At 43.6% G+C, this 23,298-nt stretch overlaps 1 protein-coding gene and 1 long non-coding RNA gene across 3 annotated transcripts in view; one reads left to right on the top strand and one right to left on the bottom strand.

The window, feature by feature from the left end:
* The window catches only part of jdp2b (Jun dimerization protein 2b), a 4,893-nt gene extending 4,884 nt beyond the window's left edge, over positions 1-9 (top strand). For both annotated transcript variants that reach the window (XM_077016634.1, XM_077016635.1), the window contains exon 4: positions 1-9. This exon is cut by the window's left edge and continues 1,298 nt beyond it. The gene's annotated coding sequence lies outside the window, so the exon portion shown is untranslated.
* A 19,975-nt stretch (positions 10-19,984) lies between these two features.
* On the bottom strand, positions 19,985-23,022 carry LOC143522788 (uncharacterized). Its single transcript, XR_013133138.1, has 2 exons — positions 22,456-23,022; positions 19,985-21,705 (listed from the first exon to the last, which is right to left on the bottom strand). It is a non-coding gene; the product is annotated as an uncharacterized LOC143522788 (long non-coding RNA).
* Positions 23,023-23,298: the final 276 nt, after the last annotated feature.

Consider the following 23,298-nt stretch of genomic DNA (forward strand, 5'->3'; position numbering starts at 1 on the left):
CATCATGAATTGGTTTGACACAGATGTTCTTGATGTTTGGGAAGCTTCTGACTTGCAGTGCACGGACTGCAATGCCTTAGACTACAGTTTCTTAAGTCACCAGGCTACAGGTTCACACCCAACCCTACAGTACCCAGGGCCACCAGATAATTCACTGGTTTGTTACATCTATAAAGAATGGTGACAATCTGGTAAGGAACAGAATGGAGCAGTGTGGCTGTGTTCTCTAAAGACTGGACTCCTCCCATTCGAAATGACTACCTGAGCTTATTTAGACTAACACAGAGAGTACAGATCACTCATGCTAATATACAGCAACAGCTTTTGCTGACTACCTGCTTCAGGAGTCCTGTATAAAAAAGAAATACCCTAAGGTGACCGAGGAGAGCAGTGACATAAACCCCTTTTGCATTTATAATATGCATTTAATTATAGCAAACAAACAATCTGGACTAGTAGGCCTGGGTGGGGGTAAGTATGGCTGCATGTGTCTAATACATTTGGATTGGGATGGGGGGTTAGTGTATTGACCTGTGTCTAATGCACACATGTGGATTGGGATGGGGGGTTAGTGTATTGACCTGTGTCTAATGCACACATGTGGACTGGGATGGGGGGTTAGTGTATTGACCTGTGTCTAATGCACACATGTGGATTGGGATGGGGGGTTAGTGTATTGACCTGTGTCTAATGCACACATGTGGATTGGGATGGGGGGTTAGTGTATTGACCTGTGTCTAATGCACACATGTGGACTGGGATGGGGGGGGGGGGGTGAGTGCATTGAGCTATGTCTAATATGCACATGTGGAGTGATATGGGGGGATGGATCAGTATATTGGCCTGTCTGGTGGTGGTGAGTGAGTGTGTATGTCTAATATATATAAATATAAATATATATATATATATATATATATATATATATATATATATATATATATATATGTGATAACACAAAACCACTCATGGTTAGTTGTTGTGTTTTCGTAGAAGAAGCATATTTATGCATATTTATGTTATCTGTGTCAATACCCAGCGTCAATATTACATCTAGGGTATGATTGTGATAATAGTCCCGTTATATTTGGTGCAATGCCGACAGAGTTCAATATTGAAGTAAAGGCCCTTTTCCGCCTTCTCAAAATGTATATTAAAGTCTCTTACCATTATTATTTTGTCACTGCATGCCACTAAATTTGCTGCAAAATCGCTGAAATCGTTTGTAAAGTCTGAGTAGGGCCCTGGAGGTCTGTACCAGAGACCGTATACAGGGTTGCCAGCTCTCACGCATTGAGCGTGAGACACACGCATTTGACTGTCTTCACACACTCTCACGCCACACTTAGAAAAAAAATCTAGTTTATTTACCTCTGATCCATATCTATGATTCAATGACTTACTAGTTCGCTCTGGCGCCAACCACTGGCGATCGATCGATCGCGACAGTGGCGCAAAAAGGGGGTATGCAGCGTATGCGACGCATAGGGGCGCTGCACTAGAAGGGGCGCCAAATCGATGCCTGAAAATTATTTCTAGTCGGCATTTTCTGTGAGTTGTTTGTTCATATGATAATACACATCAAAAACAGAGCACAGCACTAGGCGCCCATTCTCTCCTTCCCCTCTATCCTCCTGTCACCTCCTCCTAAACACACGCGCACATGCATGTTTTTTACTCCTTTCAAAGGTACGTTTCAAAGTACGAAAGGTTGTCTCGTCTCGCGCATGCGCAGTATTTGTGCCGTACTCCTAGCTGATTAGACGAAGGGTACGGCTGGCGTACCCCTAATCTGTTCAGTTTTTTCCCGTCGTGCTGCACCTGCAGGGTGTTTAAGATGGAGGAGCAGAAAAAAAGCTCTCCGAGGCACAAAACAGAAAACGGAAGAGGGAGAGAGAAAAAGATGTTGTAGGGATGAAAAAAAACTTCTGAAAGTGGTTGAAAGACATCAGGTAGGTCAGGCTTGTAAACATTAAGGTTAGCTTTAGCTAAAAGGAAAGGTGCTACATTACAAAATATACGTATCATAACAAGTAAGTAGATGATGTAAGGGAATTTGTGATTTACTGTCCGTTACCCTCAGTCAGAACACTGACATATAGTTCACTCCCTGTCAGTGATGTCAGTAATGCGTTACTCTAATATTACCACGTTTTTCAGTGAGAACTATAACGCGCTACTATTTCCAGTCCAGTAATCAGATTAAAGTTACTTATCCACGTAACTGTGCGTTACTATTTTTATTTTCCCTAGTAAATATATATATTTTTTTCTTTCTTCTTGGCTCAGTTCTACTTTTGCGTCTGACCGTAGCGCTCGACTCCGCACGCTGTAGTGATGTGTCGTTCGCGAACGATCCGGCTCTTTGTAGTGAACGATTGGAACCGGCTCCACAATGGGAGCCGTTTTAGGATCCTATTTGGGAGCCGCTTTTTCCTTCAGTATTGCGCTTGTGCTCTGCATGTGCCACAGTTTTTTTTCCCAACATCGTTTTTATTTGTCCTTCGGTGCCTCGCTGGCTCTCCCTCTCCTTGCGCGTATTGCTCTGTTTCTGCCAGTGGTAGAGAGCGGAGAGTTTATTTCCTCAGTCAGTCCTTGGCGCCGAAAATGACGCAATCGCGGTGGCTCCGCCCCTGCGTGAGGACACCCGTGAGAAGCGAGGTCGTGCACCTTCAGCGCAATGAACAAAGTTATGTATGCCGGGTTCATACACCTTTACAAGGTGGAATTCAAGCACTTGTACGTCACTTTCAAGGTCCATTTTCAATATTTCCCAGCACCTTAAACTTAAGTTAAATATTTATACATATACTCAAAATTATTCGAAATTATTCGCTTTTTTATCACATCGATTCAGTCAGACAGCTATTTGTTGTGAAACAAAATACAGTTACATTTTCAAGCAGTTACATTTTCAAGCATTTTCAAGTACTTGTAGTGCCTACTTTAGCACTTTTCAAACCTGGAACACAATGCAACATCAGGTAAATTCCTTCCCCTGTTTTTGAGGGGTGTTTCTTTATACTACCACATATCATTTCGGACAACACTGCAAAGAATGTCTCCACTGCCCGCATGTCATGCGTGTGCTCCACACATCTGACCAATCACACGCAGCTTTCAGTTAATAACGTGGTGGGAAAACACTGAAAAAACATGTTATCTCCACTTTTTTTGTGGAAACAGGCAGACAATTGTCCAAGCTGTATTGCGTTCTTTTTGGTGCTATTTTGTGATAATTAAATAATTGGTTATAATAAAAGTTTTATTTATAAAGCATTGTTATGCCGCATTTTTACTCATCACAAGTGCTTAACAATGTCAATAATGAAACAAAATGTTATAAAATTAGGTTTAAGCTATTAATTAATTAATAATGTAAAATATATATATGGGGAGCCGTTTGGGAGCCGAAAGAGCCGGCTCTCCACAGTAAGAAGAGCCGTTAGAGCCGCATCTCAAAATAGAGCCGAAAATCCCATCACTAGCACGCTGCGCGCGACCCCGTGAGAGCGCGAGCACGTTTTACAAGTCATTTTTTGCAGTGTCCTCCCGTAACGATATGTGGTAGTAGTACCCCTCAAAAACAGGGGAAGGAACATTTACCTGAAGAATTATAATGTTGCTTTGTGTTCCACGTTTGAAAAGTGCTGGAATTTTGACTAATGTAGCCTACTTTAAAATGCTTGAAATTGTAATGGTATTTCGTTTCACAAGCTGTCTGACTGAACAGTTCGCTTGTATTACGTTTACAAATAAATATACAAATAATACCGCGCAGCTACACAAACGTAATGTCAGGAGATACTGTAGCGACTACTACTCCTCACGGTGAATTCACTAACGGACTAATTCACTAATGTAACTAAGTTACTTTTAAAAGGAGTAATCAGTAATCGGATTACTTTTTCAAGGTAACTAAGCCATCACTGCTCCCTGTGGCATGTCAACAGCTGATACAACTGGTACTATTAATAGTTACTATTTGGGTTATTATTTTTCCTCTAAATCGGCTTTCAAATCCACTTTTCATGCTTGTGCTGGAAAAAAAAACTCAGTGCCGAAATTAAAAATCAACCAATCAGAATATTTCACACCGTCGTTTCTAGATAAAACAGAGAAAGGAATTCTTGAGGAATCAGTGACCACATATGCCCTGACTACCTGTGATGTTTCAAGAGATATCATTCAAGAAATATACCCAGCAAGCCGTCTACTGAATAGGGTTACAATGCTCTAGAGAAGTTAAATTTCCTCATAAAGGAGAATCTTGATTTGGTGTTTCCAAATTTGACAGTAGCCCTTAGAGTATTCCTGACCATGCCTCTGACCGTTGCATCTGCTGAGAGATCCTTTAGCAAGCTTATCAAAATATACCTTTGTTCAAGTATGAGCAATGATCGCTTGACCCAGTTAGCAGTGATCTCAATTGAAAACAATGTGGCGCGGTCTATTTCATTTAATAGTATTCTTGACAAATGGGCAAGTGCAAAAGCACGAAATGTAACAATTTAGTAAAAACTCTTGTTAAAAATCTTACACAGAGTCGAGGATATTGTTCTAAGCGCTTTGTGACAACATGTGTTGGGAAAAGCGCTATACAAATATTTGATTTGATTTGATTTGTTCAGATTTTGTTACGTCTAGCTCCGCCTCCCGCCCCAGTCTTGTGTCGTATGCCCTAGCCCTACCTAGTTCCCCGGTGGGAGGTCCCTGTCTGGTTGTCACACCCCAGTCATTTACGTTACACCTGTGACTCGTTTTCTCCCTTCCATCTTGTGTATTTAGATCCCCCTGTCCTATTCACCTACGTCGGTCGATTGCTACGCTCCCTCGTCTGTCAGGGTTCTTCGTGGTTTTAAGTATTCCTGGTTCATGCTCATTGTTCGGTTATTCCTAGTCTCTGGTTAAACTTATATGTGTCTTGTCTCGGCTCTTGCTTGTTTGTTTGATGTGTAGTGCTTTTGGTTCCGTTTCAGTACGTATTTCTCTGTGTCCTCCTAGTCACCTAGACTATGTCTCTAGCTGTTTCAAGCGTTTTCCCCTCCCGCGGTTCCTTCACTGTTTCATCTTGTCGTTAAGTTTTCATGTGTCTTGTTGTTTCTCTTTTATCGGTGTTCGTTGTTGATGTGTTCAGTTGTTTCTCTTTCATTGGTGTTCGTTGTTTTTCCCGTGGGTCTGTGATCTTAGTTCTAAGTTCCACTGCCTCGATCTATGTTGTGATTTACTTGGATGTTCCCACTCACCTTAGTGTGCTGCCTGTACTCTGTGTAGTTACTCCCATTTCCGTTTGTTGTGTAGTGTTTCTGTTTGCACCTAGTTGTTTTGTCATTGTTTCGCTATTAAACGTCTTTACATTGCAGTTGCGTCACGCCTACCCCTCAGCAAACGTAACAGATTTGCTGTTACATATTATTAAGACTGTTTTTTGTTTGTGATGTTTGAGATGCTCACCTGCTGTAAGTAAGAGAATAAAAGTGTACAATATCTCTTGTATTTTATAAGTGCATGAAAAAGTGAGATCTGGACACATGGCGGGGGGGATTAAACTCTCATGGAAGACAAAGCTCCAGACTATTCTCCGTCCTGGCTCCAAGATTGTGGAACGATGGTGCTTGGACTTGCTATCTTCATGCGTAGACTGAAGACTCACCTGTTCTGAAGGCCTCCATCAGAATATGTGACGGGTAAAAATAGTACAATAGTACAATTTCCATGTACTATTGTTACCGGTCACATATTCTGATGGCGGTCGTCAGAATTGGTGACCCCTGTTAAAAGGCTCACCTGTCTATCTCATTAATGATTTTTATTTATTTCATTATTTTGCAAAAGTGAAGTGGATGGTAAGCCTGACTTTACTCAAATGTCGGCACGTGTAAAATTCTGTAACAAAGCATCAGCGTAGCTCGTGCTCGTGAAGCACTCATGCCTATGAACAGAAACTGCGAAATAGCGCCCTCCGGATTAGTTATATCAATTGATAGCATCTCAAAATAATTTGAGATATCAAAGTGTTTCTGATGAATTTCTAAAGAATTTCGATAGATTATACATATTCCTTCTCTTCCTTACAATCTTGGTTCATGTACATAATTGTATGGCGCAGGGGTGGTTTCGTTTAGAGTTAATTATTCACGAGATCGAATAATCAATTTTCAGGTCACTTATAATCTCGTTCACAATAGCTGCTTTAGAATTGAGTGATCGAATATTGAGTAATCCAATTTTCAGATCGGTCATATTGTTACTAATAATCAGATGCAGGGTTTGAATAATAGTTAAAATCTTAGGATGGACTATTTTAATTTTCTTATAATTTAATTTAACCCGGGGCACAGACACATTCTCAGTTCTGTTGGGACTAGGTGATACCACTTGTCAGCTCACAGTCGGTTTAGCCTGTTTGTCTGTGGCCTGGTCGTGACTTTGGATTCTCAGCAGCTCCTAATACTAAGGAAGCGTAGCCTATTGCTGCCAAGAATGTAAAAAAAAATCTTCAGCATGTCGTTATTACAAGATCCTTATGTTGCTAAAACAACATATTATGTCGTTAAAACGATATAGTATGTCTGTGACGGGCAGGGTGAGCGAAAATAAATGGAAGCGATCACGCCAAGTCTCAGGGAAATAGGATGGTTTAATATGTAAAGTGCGCAAACCAAAACCCGTGAACTGATCCGAATTAAGGATATAATAACCAGCAGTCAACTGGTACAAAGACAAGACATATATAGACGAACAAACGACCCTCAGGTGAGACGGATCGCGGGCTCCGCCCACTTGAGGGACGAACACAACGCCACACCCACAGGACAAGCTGCTGCTGTAGACGGGGGCGACCAGTAGGGGGCCGCCGTACCGTGACAGATCCCCCCTCCAAGCCGCACTCCCCTCCACCGGCTGTGCGGCCTACAGCAGCAGCACACAAAACAAAGGGGCAGGCAGGCAGGGACAAGGGACACACCCCCTGTAGTCCCGGAGCTGAAACACAAAACACAAACAGGTTAGCTCGCCTACCTGGGCGGGACCCTGGACCGACTGGGCCGTCAACGAGACAAAACCACGCCCCGGTCGGTCACAGGGCCCTCACGCCCTAACCGGCCTTAAGCCGCATAGCCCCACAGGTGCGAGGACGGCGGGCCACGGCTCCGTGTCCGTCCGGGGTGTATGTGTGCAGGTTACCTCCCTGGGGCGTGGCTAAGTCACCTCCTGGACCTACCTCCTCCCGGAGCTGGCCCCTGCCTTCTGCTAGGGGCCACCCCAGCCTCCTGGGGAGTCAGCCCCAGCCGGAGCCTGACTTTACGAGGAGGACTCCTCCACCAAACCCAGGAGCGCCAGAGACCGAGGCCCAGAGCACCCTTATCGCGGGCTGGGGAACAGCCCCCAAGGGCCTCCTGGTCACCCCGAGCAGGAGGGAGGATCTCCATCCTCAGCAGGAGCTCTTTGGACCAGAGCCCTATCGTCCCCAAACATCCGGGGGCCCCAGCCCTCTAGGGAGGGGCTCTTTCCGACCGGGCTCCGGTCACCCTACAACATAAGGGGGCTCCTGCCAGCTGGAGACCCCCACAAGGTCCAGGACTGCCACGATCCACCACCAGGGAGAGGCACCTGCACATAAAACACAAAATGCACACACACACCCACACACACCAACACAAAACATAGACGCGCACTGCCCTGATCCCCCTTACAATGGGGGAGGGGTCTCCGTCTTAGCAGGGGAGTTCCACCTGCTCAGGAGAACCCCCCACGTTCCTGGTCAGGGCCTCCCTCAGGAGCGACGCCCTCCGTGCCACTCCCCGTGGCACGGGACCATCACTGGTCCACCCCCAACACACACTCAAGGGGGAGGAGCATGTGTGGAATTACATTCAACATAATCACGGGCACGCAAGAACACCACACACGCAAAGACTAGACAAAAACGGTGTACAGACGACGAACGGACGAGACCCACACATGCGCGCTCGGTTTAAACACATAACAGCGACGCGCCGCTCGTGTTCGCAGTCACTCCCCACATGAAACACAAGACACAACGGGGAGCGAGGCGACAGTGAGGAGCGGCTTTCGCGCTTTACACAAAACATGGAACATTCAACACCACGAGCACGCACACTGATCCAGACGCCCGTTCACACGTACACACTTTACACACTTTACACTCACACAACATGAAGAGTTTCCCGGGGAAGACGCCCCGGTCTTCGCCGTGCCACTCACAACACTAATGCACGGCGAAACTCTTCAGACAGACAAACAATGTACAGGAAGAGCTTTCCCAGGGCAGACTGCCCTGGTCCTCGCCGTGCTACACACATACACAAAACACATAAGCACGGCGAAGCTCCTCACATAAAACACCACGCAGACAAACACTTACCACGAGACATGACCACGAACGAAGGAAAAAGCAAAGGAGACTGGCGGCTTCCGAAGGTGGCTGGTTATTCTGTGACGGGCAGGGTGAGCGAAAATAAATGGAAGCGATCACGCCAAGTCTCAGGGAAATAGGATGGTTTAATATGTAAAGTGCGCAAACCAAAACCCGTGAACTGATCCGAATTAAGGATATAATAACCAGCAGTCAACTGGTACAAAGACAAGACATATATAGACGAACAAACGACCCTCAGGTGAGACGGATCGCGGGCTCCGCCCACTTGAGGGACGAACACAACGCCACACCCACAGGACAAGCTGCTGCTGTAGACGGGGGCGACCAGTAGGGGGCCGCCGTACCGTGACAATGTCGTTATAATGATAAAACTATATCATTATTATGAGAAAAGTCATTTGTAGATGGTGCCATTTGTGACGGGCAGGAGTGAGCAACAAAAAGGAAGCGATCACGCCAAGTCTCAGGGAAAAAGGGTGGTTTAATATAAAGTGTGTAAACCTAAAACCCGTGCAATAGATCCAAATTAAGGATATAATGACCAGCGGTCAACTGGTACAAAGACAAGGCATATATAGACAGACAAACGACCATCAGGTGGGAACGGATCACGGGCTCCGCCCACCTGAGGGGCGTACACGACGTCACAAAACAACAACAACACAGCCGCTGTGGACAGAGGCGGCCGGTAGGGGGCCGCCTCACCGTGACACCATTGATAACATGTTGTCAACTATTTAAAATACAAAATTGCAGGTGTTTGTTTTGGTTGCCAGAAATAAGAATTTGCAAATTTTGGAACTTTTGCTGATACTGTCTTAAAGCTATTGAAGAAGGAATTACAAATATGCGAACGTGAAACCAACTTTACCGCGGTGTAGTTATGTCATTTTAAGACATAAGCTCAGGGCCTAATGAGCCAGCTAGCAAGCAGACTCTCCTCTTCCAGAGGACCATTTCCTCTGGACCTATGCATTTTCACCCACCCACTGGGTCTGGGGCTTATTGTGCCCGGTCCTTTCCCGGCTGCCCCCCTGTGATTACTGCTCCACTCCAGAGGGAGGGCGCTTTGGAGTTCCGGGGCCTGGATTGGTGCTCCGGTGTGGGGGCGGTTGGCCCGCTCCCCTGGGCGGTTGTGGTCCGGGGTGGCTCAGGACTCCTCGGCGGGAGGGGTGCGGGGTGGTTCCCGGGGGCGCGTGGCACTGGGGCTTTGCTACTTGCACTTGTCCGTGTCATTTAGTTTGCCCTCATTCCTTTTATGTTTTAATGTGTTCCTAGTTTGTCAGATGTTTAACCTCCATGTTGTTTCTTTGTTTGTTGTAATGCCTCACCTATCTCATCATCGTGTTCCTAGTTTGTCCGTTGGTTACATGTACTTTTATCCTGACTCCGATTATGTAGCTCCCCATGTGTTGAATTAAACCTAAAGTCGGGGGTAATGCATATTCATTATATTTGCAATAGTAATTGACCAATAACCTCTGTTAGAATAATACCCCTAAAAGTCAGTTAAACACGCACAATGAATTTAGAGAAATGATGTTAGTCTTTCAGTTTGTGTAGTTTATCTGAATTCATTTACTTTGCTTTCACTCATCTAGCTGTTTAAAGTCAATTTTATTTCACTTTTGGATGACACTTGTTTCTAATTTAGCTGTCAGCATAGTTACAGTTCCCGTGAACCTTCCAGTTCCATGGCACCTGCAAACCTTTTAGTGACATCTCGCAAACACCTCTGAAATCTGGCAAAGTTCTGAACAGTATTAAGGAAATTAGACCAGCTTATTTCACTGTCTTTGAGCTCCCTTGAGAAAGACACCTGGGTCAGAATGCACTGTGAGTCTGTACGTAGAAACCTGTGCTGCCACTCAAACCTGCTGTAACCAGAACCACTGACCGCACACAGATGGGGCATTCCCTATTCCCTTTCTGTTATGCTCAAAGTAAGCTTTGCCTTCATTCATATGTCTTGTCTTATGCCAATTGTTTGCCGCTATGAAATGATACGGATCCGTACCTCTCTGTTTTAGTGCAATCACCTAGTGTCACTCTGTTAGCCTAGTAGTCACTATCTGATGGTGCAATAAAATCTTTTCTCGATAGGATCTTCTCCGCTTTCTTGACATTTCACTCAAAACCTTTATTACCTCATTGGTAACCATTAGGCTAGTGAATGTATTATTTTAACTGTGTTGTCAATTATTTCTTAATTTAATAGCACAATTTGTTGCCCATTGTTTGTATTATCTCCTCTCGTTGACATATATTATTAATTGTACCCTTTATAATTTAGATATTAATCATTGAATAAATTCTGGGATTTATTCATAAATTTCCTTGTAGTACTAAATATATACAGTGTTGTGTATGTTCACACTAAAAATTAACCATTTCAAAGTTCAGTACATTCTAATGTAAATGAAGTAATTCAAAGTGCAGTTCATTTAAATGAAAATGAACTAGTTCACATTCATAGTTCTTTTTTTTTATACTCCACATCGGCCACAGTGTAATCCAGTATATTTACATTTTCAGCATTTAGTAGACGCTCTTATCCAGAGCGACTTACAAAGTGCTTTGCTTCTGATCACAGAATACATCCTAGGTAATAGTACGGATAGGCCAGAATTCAAGACACCATTGAGTCAGACTACTACTAAACTACAGGAGTCAATATCATTACCTAGTGTTTTGCAAGTTAGACGTTTGCCAAGAAGCACAAATAATCATAAACAGACATACCATTTGCCGTTGTTCTTAAATTGTAACAGCTGAGTTAGTGCTCTGGTAAGAACTCAACAAACAGGTGAGTCTTCAGTCTACGCTTGAAGATAGCAATAGACTCTGCAGTCCTAGCAGCTAATGGAAGATTGTTCCACCATCTTGGAGCCAGGACGGAGAATAGTCTGGAGCTTTGTCTTCCATGAGAGTTTATACATGGAGTTTCGAGTCGAGCCAAGCTTGAGGTTCTGAGTGTTCGCTGTACAGATCGGCTTTTTACCATGGACATCATGTAGGGAGGGGCCAGTCTATTTTTGGCTTTGTAAGCAAGCATCAAGGTTTTATATCTGATGCATGCCGCTACTGGAAGCCAGTGAAAAGAGCATAGCAGAGGAGTCACATGTGAGAACTTGGATAGATTGAAGACCAGTCGTGCTGCAGCATTCTGAATTAGTTGTAGAGGTCTGATGACCCGTAGAGGAAGACCTGCAAGTAGAGAATTGCAGTAGTCCAGCTTAGAGATTACTAGAGACTGCACAAGCACTTGAGTAGCTTCCTGTGTAAGGAAGGGTCGTATTCTCCGTATATTGCAGAGGAGAAATCTGCAGGATCTGGTCAGCTTTGAAACATGTGTTAAGAAGGACAACTCATTGTCCAACGTTACACCTAGGCTTCGAGCGGTTTCTGATGGTGTTAACAAGATGTTCTCAAAGGAGACTGTGAGGTCATGGTGTGGGTTTGGGGTTCCTGGAATGTACAGAAGCTCAGTTTTGCTAGGGTAGAGCTTCAAGTGGTGAGTAGTCATCCATGAAGCAATATCTGCCAAGCATGCTGAGATACGCCTAGAGACCTGGGTGTCAGAATGAGGGAAGGAAAGAATTAGCTGGGTGTCATCAGCATAGCAATGATAATAGAAACCATGGGACAAAATAATGTCACCAAGGGAACGAGTATATAAAGGGAAGAGAAGAGGGCCTAGGACTGAGCCTTGGGGGACTCCAGTGGAAAGTTTACATGGATTGGATGTAGATTCTCTCCATGTTACCTGATAGGAACGGTCTTCAAGATATGACTGGAACCATTTCCAAGCAGAGCCAGTCACACCGAGGCTAGAAAGAACAGAGAGGAGGATGTTGTGGTTGACAGTGTCAAAGGCTACAGAAAGATCTAGAAGAATTAAAACTGATGATAGCTTGTTAGCCTTGGCAGCATGGAGCTTCTCGGTCACTGCTTTGAGGGCAGTTTCTGTTGAGTGTGCCCGTTTGAATTTCTGTTTGAGTGTGCCCGTAGGATCATGGAGTTGGTTCTGGGTGAGGAAGAGAGATAATTGGTCACAGACTGCTCGCTCCAGAGTTTTTGATAGAAAAGAAAGAAGTGATACCGGTCTGTAGTTGTTCATGTCAGAGGTGTCAAGTGTTGCTTTTTTCAGGATTGGTACCACCCTTGCCATCTTGAACACGGTAGGCACATGACCCGAAACTAAGGAGTTGTTGATGATTGCCGAGATGAACGGAAGGAGTTCTCTTGACATATTCTGGAAAAGAGTGGAAGGAAATGGATCCAGTGGGCATGTAGTAGGATTGCTAGAAGTCAGAAGTTGATGTATCCTGTCTGAGGAGAAAGGGGAGAAAGAAGCCAAGGAGTTGAGTGTTGGGTTAGAGATACTAGTCGGAAGGTTGGGAGCTGGGGAGAAGGACTGACGGACTGCTGCAATATTCTCTTCAAAGAAGATGACAAAATCCTCAGGAGTGAGAGAGGATGGAGGAGGGGGTGAGGGAGGGTTAAGGAGTGAAGAAAAAATGCTGAATAGCTTGCGTGGATTGGATGCAGATGATTAAAATTTCTTTCTGTAGTAGGCTGACTTTGCTGATGTGACTTCCAGTGAGAACTTTGAAAGGAGAGATTGATATGAGCGGAGGTCTGAATCTAGGTGACTTCTCTTCCACCTCCTCTCTGCAGTTCTTAGATCTCTCCTGTGGCTGCGAAGCACTTCAGTTAGCCAGGGGGTGGATGGAACAGATCTCTTAAGCCTGGGGGAGGGAGGACACAAAAGATTGATGGATGAAGAGAGCGTAGAGAGGAAAGTATCAGTAATTTTGTCCAGCGAGAGAGAAGACAGACAATTCTGATGAGGAAGGGAGGACAAAATAGTGGTAGCAAGGGTTGAGGGATTGATGGAGCGCAAACTTGGGTGAAAGTAAGAAGAATGTACAGGGGAAGTGTGAGTGGAAATGGCAGGGAGGGGGAAAGAAAAGGATAAAAGGTGATGGTCTGACAGGTGGAGTGGGGTGACTGTGATGTCCGATGTTCCAGTGTCTCGTGTAAAGACCAGGTCCAGAATGTTGCCTGCTCTATGAGTCGCAGTGGATGGGTTGATGGCGAGGTCAAATGACGACAGCAATGGAAGGATGCAAGATGATTTAAGTTTGTCGGATGGAAGGTTGAAGTCTCCAAGGAGAATGAGGGGGACTAAGGAGGGTATCAAGTTCGTCAATGAAGTTCTCAAGGGAACCTGGAGGGTGATAAATCACAATCATGTGAAGAATAGTGGGGTAGGATACAGTGATAGCATGGAACTCAAAAGAAGAAATTGAAAGAGCTGAAAAGGAGAGTTGGGTGAAACGCCACTCTGGAGATAAAAGTAGACCTGTGTCACCTCCCATTCCAAGGCGTCATGGGGAATGAGTGAATGAGAAGGCAGAGGACAGAGCAGCTGGAGTTGCAGAGTTCTCTGGAGTGATCCAGGTTTCGGTCAGAGCCAAGAAGTGTAGCGAGTGGAGGGATGCAAGAGCTGAGATGAAGTCAGCCTTCTGGACAGCAGATTGCCAATCTTTGATCGGCTTTTAGGAATCACCAGTAGACTACCGTTTGAAGACCTGAGAAAGCTGACTGGAACATATCTAACCATCATTTCACTGAGGTAAAGAGGAGCAAGACCATGAAGACATTTAAAAACCATCACTAGAACCTTAAAGTCTATTCTAAACCTGACAGGTAACCAGTGCAGTGAGTGGAGTGCAGGTGTAATATGATCTCTCTTTCTCCTTCAGGTCAAAACCCTTGCAGCAGCGTTCTGAACTTGCTGCTCAGAACGCTGGATGAGCGCGGTGGAAGGAGGTGATCAGCGTGGGGTCCACCACCTCAGAGGCTGGGATCTAGGACTTTCTGGATGCGATGCTCTAGACACAAAATCCTCTCCATCTACACTTCTCACATATACTGTCAAAGTACCACTACATGTAAGTATACATGCCACACTTAGCACACTCAGCACAAGCAACAAGTGAATCAGACATGGTGAAATTCTTAAGCTTTGGTTAAGTTTTTGTAGGTGGAAAGGTGTTCCGATGGCTTGTGGAGGTTGCCGATATGGAATTTATGGGTAGATATATATCCCAAAAGATTTCCAAAAATGAATAATCAACTCGTTTAACTAAGGAACAGGATGACAACACAGTTTGTGCAAAAACATTTAAAAACCTGGAAGCAGGAACTAACCAGAGAGGGGAGAGCCTCTAATACACAAATGGACTGGACTGGTGTGTGTGTGTGTGTGTGTGTGTGTGTGTGTGTGTGTGTGTGTGTGTGTGTGTGTGTGTGTGTGTGTGTGTGTGTGTGTGAGAGTGTGTCTAGTACACACATGGATGGACTGGGGAGGGATGAGTGAATTTGCATGTGTCTAATACACAAATAGCATTGAAATAAATATGAAATAATGAGAATATGTGTATATTACACACACACACACACACACACACACACACACACACACACAAACACATGAACATATATGCACACGACACACAAAACAGCCTGAGGGAGGTGGCAGGGGCAGAACGTGACATACTGTGGTGCCATCTGTGAACTTAATGATGATGTTGGATGTATGCAGTGGCAAACAGTCATGGGTAAACAGGAGAAGAGCAGGTGTCTCAGCACGCATCCTTGTGGCATGCCAGTGTTCAAGTTGAGACTGAAGGACATGTGGCTGCCTAAGGCCATTGAGGTCTGTTTGTAAGGAAGTCCAAGATCCAGGTACACATGGAGGTATTGATTCCTAGGTTATGGAGATTGGGCACCAGTCTTGTGGGGATAACTGTGTTGAAGGCAGAGCTATAATCAGTTTACAACATCTGGGTGTAGATGTTCTTGTTGGGCAGAATGACAGGCAGTGGGGGTGGTGTTGAGTGCATTTGAGTGTGTCTAATACACACTTCGACTGGGGTGTGAGGTAATAAAAATATTTTAAGTGAGAAAGTTAAGAAATAAGTCTGAGGCCTGTGTAGGCCATTCTGGAACTTAGCAGGCCTTGGAGACGGACATGGGAAAGTAGCTCTGTCTGTTCTGATTAAGATCATTTCAATGAGCTGAAGGCCTCTTTGTTAGTCACTAGTTATTGTTAGATTAGTGTCTCTACCAAGGTCAGAATATTGCAGAAAACACCTCTGTCTTGCAGGTGTCTGGTGGTGTGAGTTAGGGACATCTTTGAATAAAAATTTTAAGAGTCAAAATATTCCAATGGTGTATAATGATATCATACATGCATAATGATGGATTTTAATTTACATATATTGAAAATGTATATCAAAGAAGGTTGTGCAATTACATAATCATTCCTGAACATGTATAAAAATGTGAGTTTTCTGGAGGTTATTTTTAACGGGGTGACAGAAGCAGCAGACACAGGAGGTAGTGCTGGGTCTAGTTTAATGTCCATCTCCATAGTAGACACACCACAGCTCAAAACTCAAATATATACCAAACGGAGGAGCGTAACGTGCTCAAAACTCAAATATATACCAAACGGAGAAGCTTGGCGTGCTCAAAACTCAAATATATACCAAACGGAGAAGCTTGGCATGCTCAAAACTCAAATATATACCAAACGGAGGAGTGTGGCGTGCTCAAAACTCAAATATATACCAAACGGAGGAGCGTGGCGTGCTCAAAACTCAAATATATACCAAACGGAGGAGCGTGGCGTGCTCAAAACTCAGTCAGCAGTCACTTCTAACTTGGCCTGTAGGTGGTAGCGCAGCGGTAAGTAGTGCATCAGCGGGTCCAGGTAGGCGCAAGCAATGCACAGCGACGTTCTGCAGGACCTGTGGGCTTATATAGGAAGTCAGAGGACTGAGGGACAGGTGTACATGATAATGACTGGTGATGACTGAATGATTAATAGGCGGTGAGCGGGATCTGGGGAGTGTACCAGCGGTGGAATGTAGTGAAGTGGGCGGCTCCCCTGTGGAGCCGGCCCGGCCTAACATGACAGTATTCCCTGGGGGGCATGCCCTGTGGGACCTCCTCTGGGAATGTCTCAATTATGAATCAATGTTGAGATACAATAAAGTGGGGCCTGTTATTCTCTTCAAGTTATCCTGGAGTATCTGCCTTTGTTATTTTATTAAGTATGAATTATTTTGTTACTGTTTAAGGATTATTCAGTGGTACTATAATGTGTCTATAATGGGGTGTCTGTGTGTGTCTAATAAACCAATAAACAAAGGCTGGGGGGGGGGGGGGGGGGGGATGAGTGTTTGTGTGTGTCTAATGCAATGTATGTATTAGAAATACACAAACACACTCACCCCCCTGAATCAATGTGTGTATTAAACACACACTTGGACTGGGGAGGGGTGTGTGTTGCATGTATCTAATACACTCATGGACTGGGTTGGGGGTGCATTTGCGTGTGTCTAATACTCACATGGGTTGTGCGGGTGTGTGTCTAATTCACAAAGGGGCTGGGTGGATGAGTGCGTTTGCGTGTATCCAATACTCAGATGAGCTGGGTTGGTGAGTGCATTTGCATGTGTCTAATACAGTCATAGACTGGGGGGTGAGTGAATTTGTATGTGTCTAATACAGTCATGGACTGGGGGGTGAGTGCATTTGCGTGTGTCTAAGACACACAGACTGTGGGGGTGAGTGTGTTTGGATGTGTCTTATACACACATGGACTGAGAAGGTAAGTGTTTGTGTGTGTGTGTGTGTGTGTGTGTGTGTGTGTGTGTGGCTAATACTCACATGGACTGAGGAGGTAAGTGTTTGTGTGTTCGTGTGTCTAATACTCACATGGACTGAGGAGGTAAGTGTTGGTGTGTGTGTGTGGCTAATACTCACATGGACTGAGGAGGTAAGTGTTTGTGTGTTCGTGTGTCTAATACTCACATGGACTGAGGAGGTAAGTGTTTGTGTTGTGTGGCTAATACATGGACTGGGGCTTATCTGCTTTGGCAGGGTGCTGGCCGCTCGTTCTCGTTCCAAACATGCTCGTTCTAAACACGCTCACACATGGATCACACATTTGACCTTCTGCTTGGCAACTCGAGCCATTTTACAGAATGCGTTGCTTTTGCTTGAACACGTCTGTGACGTGGGCGTCTGGCCGACCTAGCTCCACAGCATGTTCTCTTGCGATGGGCACACGCATGTGCGCGTGCGCATCAGGCAGTGTCACTGTGTGCATGTGGGGAGGGGAGGGGTGTGTGTGTGTGCGTGTGTGTATGTGTGTGGGGGGGGGGGGGAGTAAACACATGCTTGTTTACCACCAAGAACTGCTACCTCGATGACATTATGCTTTCAACAGTGCAGTCAGAAAACAAACTGACCAAAAACATGGGTTGGGGACGTGGATGAAGCCTCTGAAGGTGATGGTGAAGAACGGGTGGCAAAATTTGCCAAGAACAAGCAGAGTTGAGGAACAGCTTCATTTGTCCAGGACGAGCGTAACGTTGGGCAGGACGCTCTGCTCCCTCCTCATAACGACTCAAGCTGTCAGCTGGAAGCCAGACCCACGCATTTTACTGCATAGAGCACGGCAACATCCATGACTCTGGCCATTCTTATAGTGGTATAATATTTATCTCAGATCTCTACTCTTTGTAATTAATGTTATAATTATAGTTACTAAAATTACTACACTAACATTACTACACTGATATTACTACACTGACATTAATACACTAATTTTACCGCACTATACTAAAATGATTACACTGACATTACTTCACTAATATTACTACACTACACTAATATTACTGTTTCTTAAGATTACTTCAATTACTTTAACTCTACTTTGGTAATGACTCTATTTTGGTAACTTTGGTAAAAAGTAAGCTTTGGTAATGACTCTAATTTGTAGTACCTTTGGTTAAAAGTAAACTTAAGTTTAACTGGAGTTTTTAAACTCAAAGCCACTCACGCTGAATCAAATGTCTGTCACATGACTTATAGGTTTGAGATGTTTAAAGTTCTATTGGTGTGGAGCAGAGAGCATGTTTATGACAATGTATGTGACAAATGTTATGTTGTGTTGTGGGTTCCTTTAGACAACCCTTCGAGGACACACACACGGACACTGTTTCACTATTGGAACCATATCGCTTTACTGAGGCATCTGCATTAGTGTACAGACAGAAAACACACAACGGGGCAGCGCAGCACCCACCAGTGGCACGGATGACAAAAACCAGTATAGTCCATGCAGACTACATACATCACAACAATGACAATTTATTGAATGGAAAATATCTGAAGTATAAGAGGTGCAAAGAGAGATACTATTAACAAATAATACTAACAAATAGGCTAACTAGAGTAATGAAAATAATAAAAAAAGAAAATAATAGTACAAATTCAGCTTGTAAATGGCCATTCATTCAGTGCGTTACTTGTGACTGTTTCTTTAATACCAGGTTGTGCCACAGCAGTGCGGGAGGCAAGTAGTGTTGCCAGGTGTTGTTACGGAACAGCTCCGGTCCCTTCCCTGTGGGCATGTCATGATGTCGTCTGCGTGCGGTTATGTCCATGTTTGTACTTCCGTGGGTGTGGGTTGTTTGTGAGCGTGTTCGTTTGTTACACCTGTGCCTTGTCTCGAGGTCACGTGGGTCTGTGTAACTCACCTATATAATGTGCTTTCGCGCAGTGTCTTGTGTTTGTGCTGCTCGCGCTCCACCCGGAGCTTCACGTATTTACGCAAGATTAAATGTTCAATGTTCACCGTAAGACGCTAGTCGTGTCTCCTCCTTCCTCCAGCACCACAGCGTCACAGGTGTATGATAATTATCGTATTTGTATGATCATTTTGCCCTCTGTATGATGTAAAATCACTTGAAAAGGAAGTTAAAGGCCAGCAAACAATATCATTATAAGGCTTTCATGGAGGAAATTATTAACAAAATTATTAACAGTGGCATATCTCTCAATGAATGAGAAATTACGGATCCCAGTCAGTGGTGCCATGTTGACACAGCAGAAAACCCTGCGGATCATGCCTCAAGAGACCTTTATGCATCAGATATCCCTTCATCCAACTGGTTATCTGGACCCACCAAATCACTTCTCTCCTATCGTAACCTTTCACCTATCAAGTCACCAACTTTCTTCTCTGCCTTGGAATCCTCTCCATTTTCCCTTATAACCTCTCTTCACAATCTTGATGATGCTTTATCTGTGTACAATCAATCCCTTACTGATACCCTTCACTCTCAAGCACCTGCAAAAACTCGGTTTGTGCCCTCCACTCACGTATCACCTTGGTTTAATTCCAGTGTTGCGAATAACGCCGTTAAAAATAACGGCGTTAGGTAACGTCGTCATTTTGTCAGTAACGGGATAATATAATTAGTTACTTTTCCTGTCTTTACAACGCCGTTGACGTTACTGGTCATTAAAAGCGGTGCGTTACTATATATTGATATACTAACAGTAATCCGAGCGGACCGCTGCCCAGGCTAGTGAGGAGTAACACAGGGTTCTTGCAGGTTTCAGTGAGTTAAATTTAAGACTTTTTTAAGACCTTTTAAGACCATTCTCAGTGAAATTTAAGACCAACACAACATATTACCACAAACAATCCAATGATCCCAGAAACTCTTAAAACATTTTATTTTGATTAATTTAGTTACAGGATTACATTAATTCAATATTAAAACAGATAATCAAAATAGTAACATTCTCAACCCAAGCAACCTTACCAACACAACACTAGCATATCTACATACAACCTCACCCTACATATCTCTGAGTTCTTCCTTTTCAGTACCAATCTCAGTTTCAAGGATTTTGACTTGGCCAAGCTTTTCTGTGTATGCCCTTCTCAAGGCATTTGACTTGGAAAGGAGCTGAGCCATCTTGGATCCAGCCTTGCCCTCAGCTTCTTCTGCAAGAGAATCTGCCACTCTAGCAAGACAGGTGGACACGTCTTCCAAGCTTTTCTTCCTTTTCTTAAAGTCCTCTAAAGAATGCTTAGTCAGCTTTCTTTTCTGGCTCTGGGATTCCTTTTCTTTCCTGATTCGTTCCTGATCCAGAAAGAGTCAGTATTTTGACCGTGCTGCACCCACAGATGCTAAGAGTTCCTTGATGAGGGGAACCTGTGACACCTCCATGCATTGTGACATAGTCACATATGAGTCTGTGTGTGACAATCAGAGGTGGGACCAAGTCAGTGTTTTGCAAGTCTCAAGTAAGTCCAAGTCTTTATCCTCAAGTCCCGAGTCAAGTCTCAAGTAAAGACAGTCAACTCAAGTCAAGTCTCGAGTCAAGACAAGCAACCGTCAAGTCAAGTCCCAAGTCTGAAACTTGGAATTTCAAGTCCTTTCAAGTCTTTTTTTTTTTTTTACAGGCACCAACGCTTTACGAATGCTACGCTGATGCGTTTCTTTACTCGTTTTGTTGGTGTCCGCCAGCCAAAAGATGACAGATCATTTACATTTTATCTTCTCTTAATTACATAAATGTACTTAAACAAGAATGTTTTGTTACATCATTTTACACGAAAATAGCAAGCTTCATCATAAGCAAGATGCTGTCATTACGAATGGTTATTCTAAACATTTGGATAAAATGTTTAAATATAGACTAATAAAAGGTTAGGGTTATTTTTTCATTGTTTTCTGTTATTGTGGGGTCACGGTGTAGGCTACTATTGTTACCTGGAGATTCAGTGGGGTCACATATTCTGATGGCTGCCGTCAGAATTGGTGACCCCAGTTAAAAAGGCTCACCTGTACATCCCATTCATGATTTCTTTGTTGGCTGCAATGGTGAGGGGATGGTAAATCTTGTTTAAGTACATTTATGTAATTAAGATACGATAAATGTAAATATAAACATCTGTCATATTTTGGCTCGTGGACACCAACAAAACGAGTAAAGAAAGTGCATCAGCGTAGTTTACGTAGCATTCGTAAAGCGTTTGTGTCTCTGAACAGAAACTGTGAAATAGCTCCCCCTGTGGTCACAAAACTCGACGGTCACAGAATCTGGTGTAACGTCGGTCTGCGTCAGAAGGACGGAAATGAAATTAATGGGGCGCACTTTATAAATATTAATATGCGTTTTAAAATTTAGATTTGGGGTAAAAAAAATCAAGTCTTTGCAAGTAAACAGGTTCAAGTCCAATTCAAGTCCCAAGTTATTGGTGTAAAAGTCCAAGTCAAGTCTAAGTCTCTGAATATTTTTTCAAGTCAAGTCAAAAGTCTTAATATTAATGACTCGAGTCTGACTCGAGTCCAAGTCATGTGACTCGAGTCCCCACCTCTGGTGACAATTGTGTCCTCTTGCATGTTTTCTGCCTCCACCTCCTTGTTGGAAAATAAGAAATAAAAAGATAGACGTACACCATCAAATTAAATAATCATACACACATTATACATTTAACAACATGTAGACTCAGCCTATCTTCCAATATGTCTAAGGCATGGTTTGACCAAAATCCTCACACCCTGCAGCTGATAAAATTTATTAAAATGTTACATTTTGGTTAAATTACTGAAATAAATGAAATTATAAAATTAACTAATTAAATAAAGGCTCAGAATTTTCTTTCCCCAGGCCATCTGTATCTTAAAACACACAAAACTTTTTTAACCCCCTACCTTCTTTTCTATTTATTATCCCGATGAAACCAACTTACTTTGTCTAGCCATGCTGAATATGAATTTGAATGTTAACATTGAAAACGTTGGGACACACTACCTGTTTTTACCCTATGTATATATGCCCACTAAAAGGCAATACATCAGTACAATGTAAATAAAACCATGTGCAATCCATGAAACAGAGCATGGGACAGTGGAACATGTTTCAAAACATGACATAACCCATCTACAGGGCATAGTTGTTTTTTTTTTTTTTTTACATTTTACATGATTTAACACAGTAAATATATTTTTATTTCCTCTAGCTGGGATTTAGCATGCATTGAAACATTTCTCTAACTCAATGCCATGGACAGTACATGGCTCTGAGATGTTTTTGTATTGTAGCCTAATTGTATAAAATGGTTAACACATTGAAAAGAAGACTGTGGAGCATAAGTAAGGATCACTTACTTTGATAAGTTTTGGTAGATCCTGCGCTGTTTCATGGCCCATGAAATGAGAGCCCATGTACCTCGATTGCACATATCCATTGCTCCAGAACCGAACATGAAGATCCAGCTGTTTGGATTTTGTGGTTGAATTAAAGCTTTCATCGAACATTAACACATACGGCCCGGTAAGAGCGTATCAACTCTCTCTTGATGAAGTCTGCCAAGCCAAATCTAGCTATATATGCGATTTGTTTAGTCCACACGAAAACTTTTTCGCGATATTCGAACCAGGGAACATTGCCGTCACTCTATCCTAATTTAGCCCGAATATCATTAGCCGAAGCACTAGTGATACTGCGGTGGAGTCCGGCGGGACCCGGCACTGACGATAGCGAAGACGGCGGGGATGAGGCACAAAATTGCGTGAAGGCTTTTCGTGACAAGGGCCGTTTCCTGCCTGCGGTTATTATGGGTTTTGTAGTTTAATTAATTAACACGTACCAACACCTGTAGCCCCGCACAAACACAGACAACACAGAACTGACTTCCGGACGTTTCGATTAAACTACACTTTTCTAAAATTAACTAAGGTAAAAATTTAAGACCTGACTAAATTAAATTTAAGACCTTGAATGAAAATCTGGCTGTTTTTTAAGTCTTTTAAGGCCTTAAATTTAAAGTTTTGAATTTCAGACATTTTAAGACTTTTTAAGACCCCGCGGGAACCCTGTAACAGATCCCGATAGGTCACAGTTCTCGGTGTAACACCTGTTTAACTTAACAAGTCAGTAAGCGATTAGCTAAGGCAGCGTTATGATAGCCAATCAGAGCCAGTGTTTTTACACGCGCGCCGAAGCACGCG

The sequence above is a fragment of the Brachyhypopomus gauderio genome, chromosome 9, assembly GCF_052324685.1.
Source record: "Brachyhypopomus gauderio isolate BG-103 chromosome 9, BGAUD_0.2, whole genome shotgun sequence".
NCBI classification, from domain to species: Eukaryota; Metazoa; Chordata; class Actinopteri; order Gymnotiformes; family Hypopomidae; genus Brachyhypopomus; species Brachyhypopomus gauderio.